Source organism: Juglans regia, chromosome 13, assembly GCF_001411555.2.
Source record: "Juglans regia cultivar Chandler chromosome 13, Walnut 2.0, whole genome shotgun sequence".
Taxonomy (NCBI): domain Eukaryota; kingdom Viridiplantae; phylum Streptophyta; class Magnoliopsida; order Fagales; family Juglandaceae; genus Juglans; species Juglans regia.
In genome coordinates, this window is record NC_049913.1 from 36,892,134 (window position 1) to 36,908,202 (window position 16,069).

Below are 16,069 nucleotides of genomic sequence, written 5' to 3' on the forward strand. Positions count from 1 at the left end.
TTAGATTTATGGCCTAATACTAATACTATTAGTAAACCACTTTAAGCCTATATATAAATTACTATATAAAGCACTATAGTATTAATTACTAATACTATATTACTATGTGATACTATTAACTATAGTGATATATTAGTATTAGACATTAGTATACTAATACTATCAGTGATATAGCTAGTGTAATATAATAATATTTATACTAATACTATTATATAGTTATACTAAATTAAAATCACTATAGCAAATATTAATATATAGTTATGCTAATCGCTATAACTAACTAATACTAATACTAATATAGACTACAGTTATAACTTATAGTATTATAACTTATACTAATATATTATATAGTTATACTAAATCACTATAACTAATACTAATATAGTTATACTAATCACTATAATAGTGATATAGTATTAATATCACTATTAGTATAATACTATAATATATAGTATTAATAATAACTAATACTAATATAATTATTAGTATAACTAATATTTATATATATTAATATATATATCAAGTATAAGAGATTAGAGATTTATATATATATATATATCAAGTATATTAGTTTATTATTAATATTTCGGTGCTTTTTTTTTAATATTCATATATAATAATATATATCATATATTTTTTTTTTATAAATTTTCATATATATATAATATATAAAATAGATTTATATTAGTTAGTATACTACTATACAATACGGCGTCGTTTCTATTGCAATAGGACTTTCTTTTTAATTTTTGAATGCATGTTATTATGTTACTTGTTTTATTTAGTTGTATTTTTTGTTATAATCAAAAGTTTAATTAATTTAGATTGTAATGTTGAGAAAATTGAAATTTAAAAGCTCACAAATTTTTTTTAAAAAAAAAAAGTGGGTCAAATATGAAGTTAAAAAAGATAAAAAAAAATAATAAAAAAATCCGACTCCGCTCCGACAAGTCGGAGTCGGAGTCGGAGCGGATTTTATATATTGCTAAACTTTATAAATATAAGAAGCATTCACAAAAAAACCAATAATCTAATTGTCAATAATATTATATAACATCCTAATATATAACTTAAACATTTATAATATAATATATTATATTGACAAACGTTCAAACGTTCTATGTATATAAGGCCAAAACCGAACGTCGAAACGCATTTCCCTGCCCGTATCCATCGTCTTCTCCGTTATTTGCCGCCACGCCGCCGTCACCGCCGCCGTCAACTCCGCCACAACCGTCACTAAAAGGTAGGCATTCATCTTTTATGCAAATAACATGTATTTTATTGAGATTTAGATTGACATTTGGATTGAGTTTGGTTTAAAACCGGATAAATATTACCGGATTTTCAACTTCATTTTCCGGCCACCACGACCAGTCATTGGCCGAATAGTCACCGTAGAAATGTTTCTTGAAGTGTATACTTCATTTACATGGTGACATTTCGGCATTTAGACCCTTGTAGAGAAATTTTTGAGATTTCAATAATGGCTGAGTCGACTCAGCCATTCTGCGTCGAAACGTTCGAACGTTTCACCAAGACATTCGAACGTACGACGTTTAAATTACCGAGCCGTTACGGCTTCCACGTTCGAACGTTAATCGTCTTACATTCGGACGTGAATATTATTAAACGACATACGTTCGAACGTTAATATTTACTTTCGCACGTAAATCACATACGGTCGGACGTTTAATTATAACATCCGAACGTAGTGATTTTCTACATTATTCATGCTTCGACGTTCGGACGTTCATATTTACGTTCACACGTAAAACAAATACGTTCGAACTTAAATTCGAACGTATTTGTTTACTGCTTATGTTCGAACGTACATCTGTACATTCGAACGTATTTGTTTTACGTTTGAACGTAAATTTATTTACATTATTTTACGTGCGAACGTATAAGTTAACGTCCGAACGTTTTTATCTTTAACGTTCGAACGTTAAAGATAAAACGTTCGAACGTTAATCCAGAGCATCTTAAAATTAATACAAAAAAATGCATTATTCTAAATAATTTTTTTTTCCTTTTCTATTTTCAGGATATGGCTCTTCCACTGCATACACGAAAAGAGGGAGGGAAGGAGCCACGTCGGACACTGCCCGTATCGGAGCTCGTACTGTTATGGTAGAGAGAGAGGTCTTAATTAATGAGTTCGACGAACTCTGTTGGCAGCAGACGAACCTAAGAGATGTTTTCCTCAGTAGAGGCTGGGGAAATATCTGCACATTGAGGGGGAAGGTATACCCCTCAATGGTTCAAGAATTCTATATGGGGATGTGTGACATGCCTCCGGATGCATCCTCTCACACCGTGACTGTACGCGGTGTTTCCATTGAGGTATCGGCAGATGTCATCGGCGAGCACCTCGGGATTCATCGAGGTGCTCAGACATTTACACACTCAACACCCCGTGAGGATGTAGGCACTTCTGCATCATCTACTGGCCGGGGATGTGAGCCAGCATCAGCCGAGATGCAGGCCAGTCAGAGGCTGAGGATACTGGCGTCGAGGCTCGGGATGATGACCGAGACGAGAGATTTCTACATCCTCACCGGGAGGGATCGCATGCAGATCGAGCGGAAGAACGCCTTCAACCAGAACCATCTGCTGCATTTCTTCCGCATGTTGCACCTTATTGTTGCAACAAATGTCGATCCTGTGGCTCATAAAACCACATTTAGTCGGCTTCGGGCACAATTTTTGATACGAGTGGCACGTGGAGATCCTATAGATTTGCCACTGCACATCTTTGAGAGGATCCGTTACGAGGCGAGCATCGTCTCCACGGATAATCTCCCATATGGTGTCCTCATCAGCCGACTATTACTTGCACGGGGAGTGCCGACCCAGCCAGAGGAGCGGGTCAAAGATCAGATGAGCCCCCTCGACATGACCACGCATCGACGTAGCATTGGACAGGCGAGGGGACGTCAGCCACCCCCTGTAGAGGATCTAGTTCCTCCGACGCAGCCTGAGCCAGGTCATGTCGGGAGTAGTAGTCAGCATACGCCGAGTACATTTGCAGGAGATGTGCGGCCTGCTTGGGTTGATGCGGTCATCTCACAGCTGACTGCGCATATTGATCATAAGATCGATCGATCGCTCGAGGCTATATCGGCGTCTGTTGCCGAACTCACCCATCGTGTAACTATCCTCAACGACAAGGTTGATACCTTGACTGAGGAAGTACGGAGTTCGACTTTTGCGGATAACGTTATCATCTGACTGTTGTTTACTACGTTCTATCAATTTTTGTATTTTATTTTTAATATTTGTAACGAAAAATATTATGGAATATTTTTATCGTTTTTTCATTTCAATTTTTAATCTTCTTTGATGTTATATTTTCAACTTTAATACTAAATCACTGCATTTCAAATATATATAAATCAATAATATATATTTATATATTACAAAGTGTGTATATATAAATATATACAATTCAATTTTTTAGACTTGTTCACAAATTATGCACAATAAAAATCACATAATTTTTAAATTAAAGTCATTTAATTTAAATTTACAATGAACGTTCGAATGTTATTACTTAACGTTCGAACATTGGTGCAAACATTTTACGTTCGAACGTAAAATTAATAACATTCGAACGGTTGCGCCAAAACATTTTACGTTCCAACGTAAACAGACATAACGTTCGAACGTATATGTGACGTTCGAACGCATATTTCCCATACGTTCGAATGTAAAAAAATCTCATTCTATCTTTAGTGACGGTTTCCAAAAACTGTCACAGAAAATGCCTTTTAGTGACGGTCTAGGGACTGTCACAATTTTCCAACCGTCACTAAAAAGCAATTGTGTTGTAGTGATTAGCTTGCGTACGTACGCGCGTATTCTTTTCCTCGCAGATGTACAGGCGCTTGAGGAATTATATATGTAGGAAGGCTTGGGGCTTGGGGTTAGATAAATTTTTAGATTTATATATATATATATATATATATAGTACTTTTTTTTTGTCCCAATATATATAGTACTTCTGAGAATACAGGATCGGAGTATTCAAGAAAATCACTTTGCAGTACTACGTGGTACGTACTGTATGCATGTGCTTATTTATATTGTATAGAGTGGAGCTAGCGTTTTCAAGTATGTACGTACGTATAGGTTTGTAATTTGAAACTTATACAAATCATTTCTCTTTAATTATTAGAGTTTCTCCATCCTGCATCTTCAAGCTGAAGCTGCTGCATGAGTCATGAATATATAGCTAGGCACAAAATCCCTGTAGTTTCTGCGCCTACAGGCAAAAAACCAAGCAAATTAATTAGCTAGACATTAATTTAGTGATCAGTGTAGATTATAACCATGCAGTCATTATAATATTAAAATGCCTTAGCTTCGAAAAAAGTAAATATTTAAGGCATATGATCACTAACACTAACAGTACTATTAGAGTACTAGCTAATTGAAACTTCAAGATTTAGTTCATCATGCATGTCTTTAGTCGATCGTCAGAGAATTAAGAATCGACCCATAATATTAAACATGCAGATCGAACATCATTAAAATATATACATGAAGCTAGCAGTACTACTACTCTTTCGTACGTACGTACATGATCATGCAAATGCCATGATCAAGAACTAGTACTTTATATATATCACACCGGCGATACATTAGCGATCGACGGTGCATGGATCGATCGCTTAAAAAGCTAGCTAGCAGGTTTTCTATGTGTATTAATCACATATCAGAGAGAGCACCAATATTAATGTGCGAGCGATTAATCATGGATATATACTGAATGTGGAAATTTCGCCCACAGATCCAAACTTTATATATATATATATATATATATATATATATGCACCTTGTTAATGGCCGATAGGGCTAAGCAAAAATCCGACAATTCGACTACGCTCCAGGTCCGCTCCAACTCCGACAAGTCGGAGTCGGAGTCGGAGTTTTTTTCCTATTGGAAGTCGGAGTCGGAGTCGGAGTCGGAGTCATTGAAGAACCGACTCCGACTCCTCTCCGATCCGCCTCCGACAATCCGCCTTCGCCTCCAACTTGGTCCTCCAATTTTATACATATTTTATAAAAATATATGTGTTTTTCTATATATTAATCATTTAAATTTTATACAACTATATCTTATATAGTTAGTTAAACTCAATAATATACTAGTTAAATAATATATTTATACTATAATATATAGACTAAATTGACTAATAAATAATAATAGTTTAGTATATGACTATATGTAAATATCATACTATTACAATATTACTACCATGTTACATGTAAGTTGTAACACTAAATTACTAATGTATAAATATAATAACATGTAATACTAATGTATATATAATATACTATAAACACTAAGATGCATAATAACATCAACATGTAATACTAATGAATAAACACTAATCTATAAATTTAGAATAACATATGATACTAATGTATAATATCTAAAGTATTATTCATATAAATTTTATATAACAATATCTTGTATTAATTATATTTTTTGACTTAATAAATTCTCAACATATTCTTTTTTATATATATTAGTAATACTAATATACATTAGTATATTAATTAGATTTATGGTCTAATACTAATACTATTAGTAATCCACTTTAACTAATACTAATATTTATACTAATACTATTATAGACTATAGTTATAACTTATAGTATTATACCTATACTATATCACTGATTCACTATAACTTATACTAATATAGTTATGCTAAATCACTATAACTAAAACTAATGTAGTTATACTAATCATTATAACTATATATATCATTAATATCACTATTAGTATAATATATAGTATTAATAATAACTAATACTAATATACTAATATTATTAGTGTATTACTAATATTTATATATATTAATATATATCAAGTATAAGAGATTAGAGATTTAATATATATAATATTAGATCACTAACATATTAATAGTATGATACTATATATACTATAAGATATAGTAATAGACTAATAGTATAATATATTAATACTATATTATATATAAAATAGTAATACTATTTTTTCATATACGGTGCCTTTTTTTTAATATTCATATATAATAATATATATCATATATATATAATATAATTAAAAATAGATTCATAGTAATTATAATAGTATACTATAGTAACTATACAGAGCTTTTTTTTTTAATATTCATTTCGTATACGGTGTCTTTATTTATTGTAGTGATTAGTTGGATGTGGATATGAAATCATAGACTATGGGAGTACATGTAAAAATATGACTTTTTATTTTTTATTTTTTGAATGTATGTTAGTATGTTACTTGTTTTATTTAGTTGTATTTTTTATTATAATCAAAAGTTTAATAAGTTTGGATTGTAATTTTGAGAAAATTGAAATTTGAAAGCCCACAATTTTTTTTTTTTTTTTAAGTGGGTCAAATATGAAGTTAAAATAAAAAATAAAAAAAAAAGTCAAAAAATCCGACTCCGATCCGACAAGTCGGAGTCGGATTCTCTACATGTCGGAGTCGGAGGTCGGATTCGACCTCCGACAAAGTCGGAGTCGGAGTCGGAGGTTGGGCCCTCTGACTCCGAAACTGTCGGTGCTCAGCCCTAATGGCCGAGTCTCCTCAATTAATCTAGGAGCTCCAACAAGGCCGACCGGCCTTCCTTCAACGGAGATCAGCGTGAGAGCGCACCTTTGCAATTAGGCCATATATACATTGAAGCCTCATGACTTTAATTTTAATTTTAATAGATATGTTTTCCGAACCATATATGTACTTGTTTTTCAATGCCCTTATAAATTCTTTTTTTAATTTTTTAATTTTTCATTAAAAGAAAACCAAGAATAGCTATGACCATCCATCCATTCTAATTAATCATTCATGATTACCACATGCCTCCAGTTGGTCGAGATGTCTGCCGATCGATCTATAATCTCTCACCACCATAGTACATAGCAAACTGACTGGCAATTGGGATACACGTACTGCCAGTTATATATACGCAAGAAGTATATATATCTTGATCTCTTTTATAGCTAGACGTTGATCTTACTTTCCATCACCACTACAACAGAAGTGGTTTTTTGGGATGAAAATTTTCGTCTCAAAAAACTATGATTTCATCCCAAAATATTACTTGGGATTAAAAAGAAAAAATCATCCATCTCAAAGTCGATCTAATAATAGTGTTTCGAAATTAGGTATTTTAAGACAAAAATATCAATTTCTTATCAAAAAATATTTTTTGGAACGAACTTGAGCAAAACCGTTTGATCGCGTTCGAACATAACATTTATTTTTGGGACAATTGAATTTCGTCCTAGAATTTCGTTCGAATGGTACAAACGTGACTTTTAAACGTCAATTATGTTCAAACGCATTCTTCGTGAGCAGTCGATCGATACCAATTTGTTTGACCAAATTATAGGCATGTCAAAACATTTGAACAAACAATTTGATGGTTGAATAGTAAAATATGTTTGAACGTATTGAATAAAATGTTCAATCGGACCATGATATGATCGAACGATTTGTTATGAGATGACGTTCAAACGTATATTCCATGTTCGATGTCATCGTTCAAACGGTTTCAAATATTGTTTGAACATTTAATTCATAGCGATTACATTCGAATATTCTGTATCAATGTTCGAATGGTTTTACTTATTTTGATTGAACGGTAACTATTTTATTTTACCCAATAATAAAAAATCAAATAGACATATATAATATTTAAAAAAATACAATACAATTTGTTTAGTACCCATAAAACTAGTCTCGTAAGTGAGAACTAAATAAATAAAACAATAATACTAGCGTTCTGCGTACATAAATAGATCCCAAACGTGTAGGTATAATATAAATCAGTTGTTTGGAGGTCTGAACTGTTGCATGAGCATCTACATTTGGAGTTGCATCTATGTCTTGAACTCTTCTTGTTGTTTCTTGCGTATCTCTATGTCTGTTTGTTTCGTCAATTGAGCATCTAACTCAAACTGGCTTGTACTCAATTCCTCGATCTTGGAATTTGCTTTCTCTAACGCTATAGAGGTATTAGAGCCATACCCAGATGATGAGGAAGAGCTTGCAGGTTTTACACAGCGGCCAAACCCCTCAAATATATTGAACGTTGACCCATAACTTGTATAAAAATTTCAACATCACTTGTTGAGAAATTTTGATTTGACGCAGATTCAGCACGTAGGACAACCATTTTTTCCTATAGAGAGTCGATGGAAAGATCTTGAGCCTACTTGTTTTATTTATATAACTTCGCTCTTGCATAGAAATTGTAAATATTAGGAAGCGAAAATTATAAATAAGACATATACAAAAATTCATTTAATTTATCTTATATAATGGATCCTCAAACATGTCACAAAGTTTTTCTCAATCGGAAGGTCGGTTATCCTGAAAAGAATATTGGCATGCATTTTCCTTGTTCTCAAACTTATTATAATGCTCATGACACCTCACCTTATATTTACGGAATGCATTACACATAGGCTAATTGGCAGTCTTGACTCCTAATCTCTCCAATGAAAATTTAGTTCGAATTCATCATTGAAAAAAATATATATACAAAGATATTATCACTTGCATATTCTAAATTTTACATGCATATTAAATAATATTATAAATGAATTATTTAAGCATTACCAAATAATGCTTCTTGATAAGCTTTTTCACATCTTGAGAGACTTTATGCCGTTAACTCGTAGTCAAATGTGCATAAGTTTGTGTAAGAGTACCCACATGTGATACAAATCAAGCTGCTGGTTGTCCTTCACCTCCGATATGTTCATAAAAAATGTTAACCTTATATCGTTTTCTAGTCATCATTTACTTCGTTTCTACAATGAATACAAAATAACTATCAGATGGTAGTCAATTTCTAGTAGTGAGTCAGATGGAGAGCTAGGAACAAGTAGAGACGGGATGCAAATTTCTTTCTCTTCGGTGGCATAATTTCAAAACACCGATATATTCATTCCATAAAAGATTTGTCATAAAGTATCATGTGAACACAAAACCGATCAATCATCTGTATTAGTTTCAGTTGACCATTCGCCATAATCATTTGTAGATATTTCAGATAAATCAACATTTTACTCAACTGTCGCATCAACAATTCTAGCCTCAATATTTTCTCAATGTAATGGAATCATCTCACACTGACTCAATTTCACAAAACAGTTAAAGATAGGTTGACTTTCTTGGTATGCTTCTTGAATAGAGTGATTATCTTCTTCTTTATTTTGTCCATCCGCCTCAGGAATAGCATCATATATATTTTTTGGAAAAAACTTTTGTACTACTCGCCATTGATTTCCTAACTCAAAATCATCTAAGTAGAATACTTGAGATGCTTGGGAAGTCAAAATAAAAGGATCATCTTCATACCATTTTTTCGATGTATTAATACTAAAAAAAATGCATCATTGTGCACTCCTATTTGAGGATTGTTTAAATCCTATCAATCACACTTAAATATATACACCAATTATATCGATAATCATCCCATAGAAATCAAAATTTTGTTCATCATGACTTCTTTCGACTGACACTATTATTTTGTGTTTTTCTATAGCGTTCTTGATCTATTGTGTGATACATACTTTCTCGAAAAATACGTGTAGAATATCGAGCAGCGTATCTCGAGGGGCCACTTGTCAATACATACAATTCGTCCAATATATCGCTTGGATTATTCGCATGCATTTATACAACCTACATATTGAATAAAGTATAAATATATATATATATATAAAACAATAATAATATTTTTTTTGTTAATTCAAACTCACATTTGAAATGTCATTACCTGTTGTTCTTAAAATTCCGGAAACTCCTCTTCATGTTTCTGGTTTATATCATTTACTCACAGTTCTTTGAGCACGTTAATATGATCACTGAAATTGAAAATTACCAAATAATTTATAATCTTATAATTTTTTTAAGTAAATTACAATATTAATTAAAAAATAATGACAAGTTACTTTAAATATTAATTTCATTGGTATCCTATGATTGCACACTGCATATCCGAATATGGTGCTGAGGGAGTCTATAGTTGATGGGCAGACGGCTGAGGATGAGGGCACTGATAGAGATGGACTCAATAACCTTGCTGATCATGATCAGGTGAGGCAAATGGTTGTTCGTCCAAATGCTCCTCCCTATGATGAGACGAAGATTATCAAACAAACTGATTTATCTGGTTTCTTCAAGATCATGAACTTAATTATCGCCAACAATATTGATCCTCGACAGCACAAGACAAATGTTGGCATGGATCAGGCGAAATTTATGATACACATCGCTGGTGGGGTGCCTATCGACCTAGTGGATTATATATTCATTAGAATTCGATTAGAGGCTTCCTACATTACGACGGATATATTGCCATTTGGGATCCTAATCACATGATTTTCTACTACATACCGGGGTCTTGCTAGATATTGCTGAGCGTGTCCGAGAGCCTATTAGATCGATCAACTATTCTACCATGTCACGAAGCACGAGACACTTGAGACTTTGTCTTCGTGCTCCTATTCCGGAGTCGGTCAATACTCAGGGAGATGCACACTTAACAAATCATGGAGTATTGGTTGGTGAGACATCCACGCAGACCGAGGCATCACACATTGCTACTCGTGACGAGATTGCAGATATAGTGCATGCAAAGATCCATTCACAGACTTTAGAGGTGATTGATGTTGTGTGTACGAAGATCTGTAGTGTCATCTCTAACTTACGTACAAATATTAATGCTAGAACCTCTGCGTTACATACAGAGATTGATGTCATATTTGTGACTCAAGTCACAATCAATACTCGGCTAACACAACTAGGTATAGTTGAGGATGTGGTTAGGGAGTTGGGTTAGTAGCGACATACCCATCTCTATATCTTTTATTTGTACTTTTTTTTTTGTATAGACAATATTTTATGTTTTGTAAAATTAATTTAATTATTAATGATATTTTTTCTCTAAATTAATTATTGATTTATATTATATATATACTTTAATTGAAATTTTTTATAAAATTAATGTCACCATTCAAACGGAATATAAACCATTCGAACATTTCTCCATTCCCATCAGATATTTCTACAATAAATTACCGTTCAAACTCTTGCTTTTACGTTCGAATATTGATTAACCTATTAGTTCGAATGATACAATAATGAGTTCGAAAGGTAACTCAGTTTCCTACTAAATTTAGTGATTTAATCCACCAATTTTCCGTTTGATCATATATAATATTTGTTTGAACATTACTAATTAACTTTAACATTTGAATGTTGTTGTATGTTGTTCAAATGGTAAGTTAATGTCCAGCTAAAATTTTTCACTTAACACGTTAAATTCTCATTCTGCCATATATAATATTCGTCCGAATGTTTATTTTGTTATGTCCGAACGTGTTTATAAATGTTCGAATGTTGGTTTTATTAGGAATGAAATTTCTCATCCTTACATATACCGTTCAAATAAAAAATTTTGACTGTTTGAACTGTTAACATCTTCCATTGTTTTTTAGTTTTAGAGATAAAATTTGAATTTTATCTCGACAATTCATTTTTTGAGATGATTTGCATTTTGTCTCAAAAAAATTCATACCAAAATTTTATTTTTGTGGACTTGGAAGACGACGAGGCCCATGCATGGAGAGCTTTAATGGACGACTTGAAACGGTCGATGTACAGCACTAGTACTGCATCGTTATAACCGGGCGCAAACAATACCATAATCCTTTTGTGGTATTGTATAAAAAATTGTCTTTTAACAGCTCTTTATGAAGTGATCTTTAATTCCTCGCGATGAATATAGTCAAGGAATATGAACCTAGCTAAACCAATGACGTAATAAAATTATATTGGTTGTTTTTTGGGCCGGGGCTTTATATTACTGGCCGGTCAGTAGTACTAGTACTGTCAGATCATCTATCTCTCACACATACAAGTGTATATATATATAATATATCATTTATGATATTATCAAATATAATTGTGAAGGTATAAGTATCGTATAATTATTTATAAAAAATAAATATATATAAGATTTATATAAAATAAAAATTTATTTTTTAATAATAAATCACACTCTTTTTCAAAACGATTATACGATATTTATATACTTCACGATTGTACGTAATATTATTCTTAATAAATTACAGTATTGTTTAATTAATTAATTAATTAATAGTTATGGGATATTTGAGATAGATAGATGATGTAAATAAGGTAATTAATGACATATATATTAATCGGAGAAATTTATATGTATGCGTATATCAAATCATTTATGTATTTATTAATTAATGTGTTTGGAATTAAGATCGATCAGGCGCCCTAGATATATAGAATTATATATAATTTGGACATGATCATGACCATTTTTTTTTTCTTAAAGCTCAAGCTTAATTATGGGGTCTGGACCTTGTTATGTTATATCAACCGTACGTAGTACCACTCATTCTAATTATCGCTATAAATCCGATGATCAGAAACTTGACTATTTGCATTCATGACATGTTTACCACTATAATATATTTATATATATATATATAGTTATATTTATATATACCTTTGAAATCAGTTCAATAACAAGATAATCTGTTTTTTAATGATCACTAACATATATATAAAGGAGGAGGCATATATATATATATATATGCATTAAGAATAAACAGTACTAGATCTAGGTAGCTAGCTAGTACCAATTAACATATATAGAACATGAGGTAAACTCAAGCCTAGCAAACTCCTGCCAATCAAATTAATATTCGATTTGAGGAAAGTGAAAAATATCAATCTATTATTACGTATAATGTAATTAGTGGAAAATACTATATACTATTTACATATATATAGTATATATATTTTAGTACGTGTAACTTATACATGCAGTACGATTATACGTGGCTAAAGCGCGAGACGCTAATTAAGATATTGCGAGACTGAATCAATTGGATTACGTTAGCTACCTAATTAGTTTAGTTTTCATATATGTGTGTGTGTATATATATATATATATATATATATAGAGAGAGAGAGAGAGAGAGAGAGAGAGAGAGAGAGAGAGAGAGAGAGAGCAATTAACTAATTTCTAACATGATGAGCAAATCCGATTTCGTATCTTTTCATTCTTTAAGGCTAAGCTGTAACCAGTTAATATGAATTATATATAAAGGGGTCGACATGGGGCTATCAGAGATTAAAAAAAAACACATCAAAGACAATAAAAAAGGAAAAAGGAAAGAGAGGAAAGGAAGCACGAAAGAAAAAGATCAAGTCTTTATAGTAGTTGATCTAGTACTACGTACTACTGGTTGTTTGGACAACATTTTTAGTGTCCCGACAACAACCGGGCATATGGGGATGGCTTGCTCAATCATGTTTGATCACGCGAATTCTACTACGTACATCTTAAAATTACTATGACTATATATTATTATTATTATTATTTTGATTCGATCATTGTCACTAATTAATGAAAACTATGGGTTAGGATTTGATTGGTTCATGGTGACAAAGAAATGATCGAAAAGATAGTTGAACCCTCACACTTTGGCTTTATTCATTCATTTTTCATATATACTATAGATCAAGCTAATTCTATGGAGGGTGCATTCCCCACTACAATTAATTAACCCTACTTTAAGATATATATATATATATATATATATAAATAGAGAGAGAGAGAGAGAGAGAGAGAGATGATTTGATCGATTGGTTTTGGGAAGTGGATGTCCATCTCAGTCAATAAGAATGATGGGTCCAAGTCCAATCCACAGCTAATATTATATATCTATAATATTTGAGGAAAAGTTGTGGGAATGAGTTTGATTTTTCTCAGTTCGATCCGCCTTCACGCCAACCACCAAGAGTAATGATACTTTTCTAAATGTACCCATATTGTCAAAAAGCCTCCCAAAGAAGGAAAAAACATTTTCAAGTGCACAAGTTTTCAAACCTATTCATGATTATGCTTAAGCTTGCTCATCACCCTCCATTCAGCCCTTTCGATCTGATATTATTCATTATATATCCCTAACAAAATCGAAACCAAAATTAGCAAATCTTGAAAAAATGTTAAAAAACACAAAAGAAAACACCAAAAGCATCATCTATCGATCGATAACATATTTAGTTATAATTATGTCCTCTTGTTGTTCCTTAGTCGAATCCAAATCTAGTCTATCGATCTCCCCGTTAGCTAAAACTACATCATGTCATCATGTATATAATATATATCATGTGTGCATATATATATACATATATAATTATATATTCTGATGTTCTTGTATATATGTTAGGCCAGGCCAATGAAATGGGCACCCATATATATAAAGATATGTATATATATATATATATATATATGCAATATCTCGCCAATGAACCAGCCAAAGCTTCCTTTTATGGTTTCCCATGATCACATATATAAGATATATGGTGGTTAAAAGCACCGACTTTATCTAGTACTTCTAAACTTCACTTTCCACCGAAAGAAAGGAGCATTTTTTTGTGGTACCACCATTAACTCTTTTGACTGTTTAATTAGTTAATTGATACATATTTTTATTAGTAATTCTATATACAATCGTGAAGTGTATAAACGTCGCGTAATCGTTTTGAAAAAGATTAGGATCTATTATTAAAAAATTAATTCTTTCATGTGAGATTCATGTTTTATTTAATTTTCTTAAAGTGAATACGAGGCGGTTGCACAATTTACGATTATAAATATATTTTCTCTATTTGTATTTAATAAAAATGATTATTATGTGGAATAATGCAAGAATTATATATATAGATGTGCACTAGTACTTTGGAATGCTTGGTTGGATTACATTATCTTGTTTTCATGCTTACACGTAAGCTTTGTTTCATCCACAAGACTCCCCTCTAATCAGTACTTGCCGATTTAAGAAGCACATCCCTGAGAAGCCATTGCTCCAATATCTCTCTAACTCTCTCTCTCTCTGTGAAATGATTCGATCTTGGACAGCAATCAATCTTTTTTGATCTTAAAACAATTAAATAAAGATTAAACTGATGATCTTAATTATTATAGGGGGACAATGAAATTAGATTTTGCTGTTTGACTCAACAATAATATTGGGGTTATGTCTGCTCATCATCCAATCAAAGTACTGCAGAAGTTGAACTGCTGGGGGGGCAAGACTGCTCTGCATGTGATTGGCCCCACAATCAATCACCTCCATTTAGTCAATACGATCTATCTTATATATATGTAGCTAAGGGGATCGATCAAAGGGTGAAAAGAAAGGCACCAATTCAAATTAACATTGATGTTAGTTGGAGTTATTAATGCAAGTAGTACGTACACTAAAAACCCTGCAATTATATCATATGATCATATAGATGTCAAGTCCTGCGCGGTTGTTACTGCACAATTTACTTGTTATAGCTACACGTTCTCCATCACATTTTGTCAAAATCATCCATAATTACCTAAAATATCACTCCATCACCTTTGATTGATTCGTACCACATTCCATGTTCCAAGTCTTTGCCTCCCGGCCATTCTTTCCCCTTCAATGACCATTATTCAAGGAATTATATTATATATATAATTAATTATAATATATAACAACGTCCCATATTATTTCAATAGCAATCATAGCCATATATACCACCTATTTATAATTATTTTTTTACAATTTTTTCATAAAATAATATTTTTTTAAAATTTTAAACAAATTAAATTAAAATAAAAACTAAAATATATATTTAAAAAAATATATTATTTTATTAGAAAGTTGTAGAAAAATTGTACTAGTTAGGATATCATTTCTCTTATTTCAATGGCGCCGGTCATGTACAAATTATATTCTCAAATTTGTTCTATTCTTTTTTCTTTTCTTTTCTTTTTCTTTGAGATCAATATTAATATTGTCCCTAGCTAGCTACTAGTTAGCATATGATCCCCCTTAATTGTATAACATAAAATATTCGGGCTTCGAGAGTATATAGTACTAGTACTGATCAGATCGAGATCATCTCCGATTACTATTAATGTAATTATGAGTTCTGCTACATATAGTTAATTTTA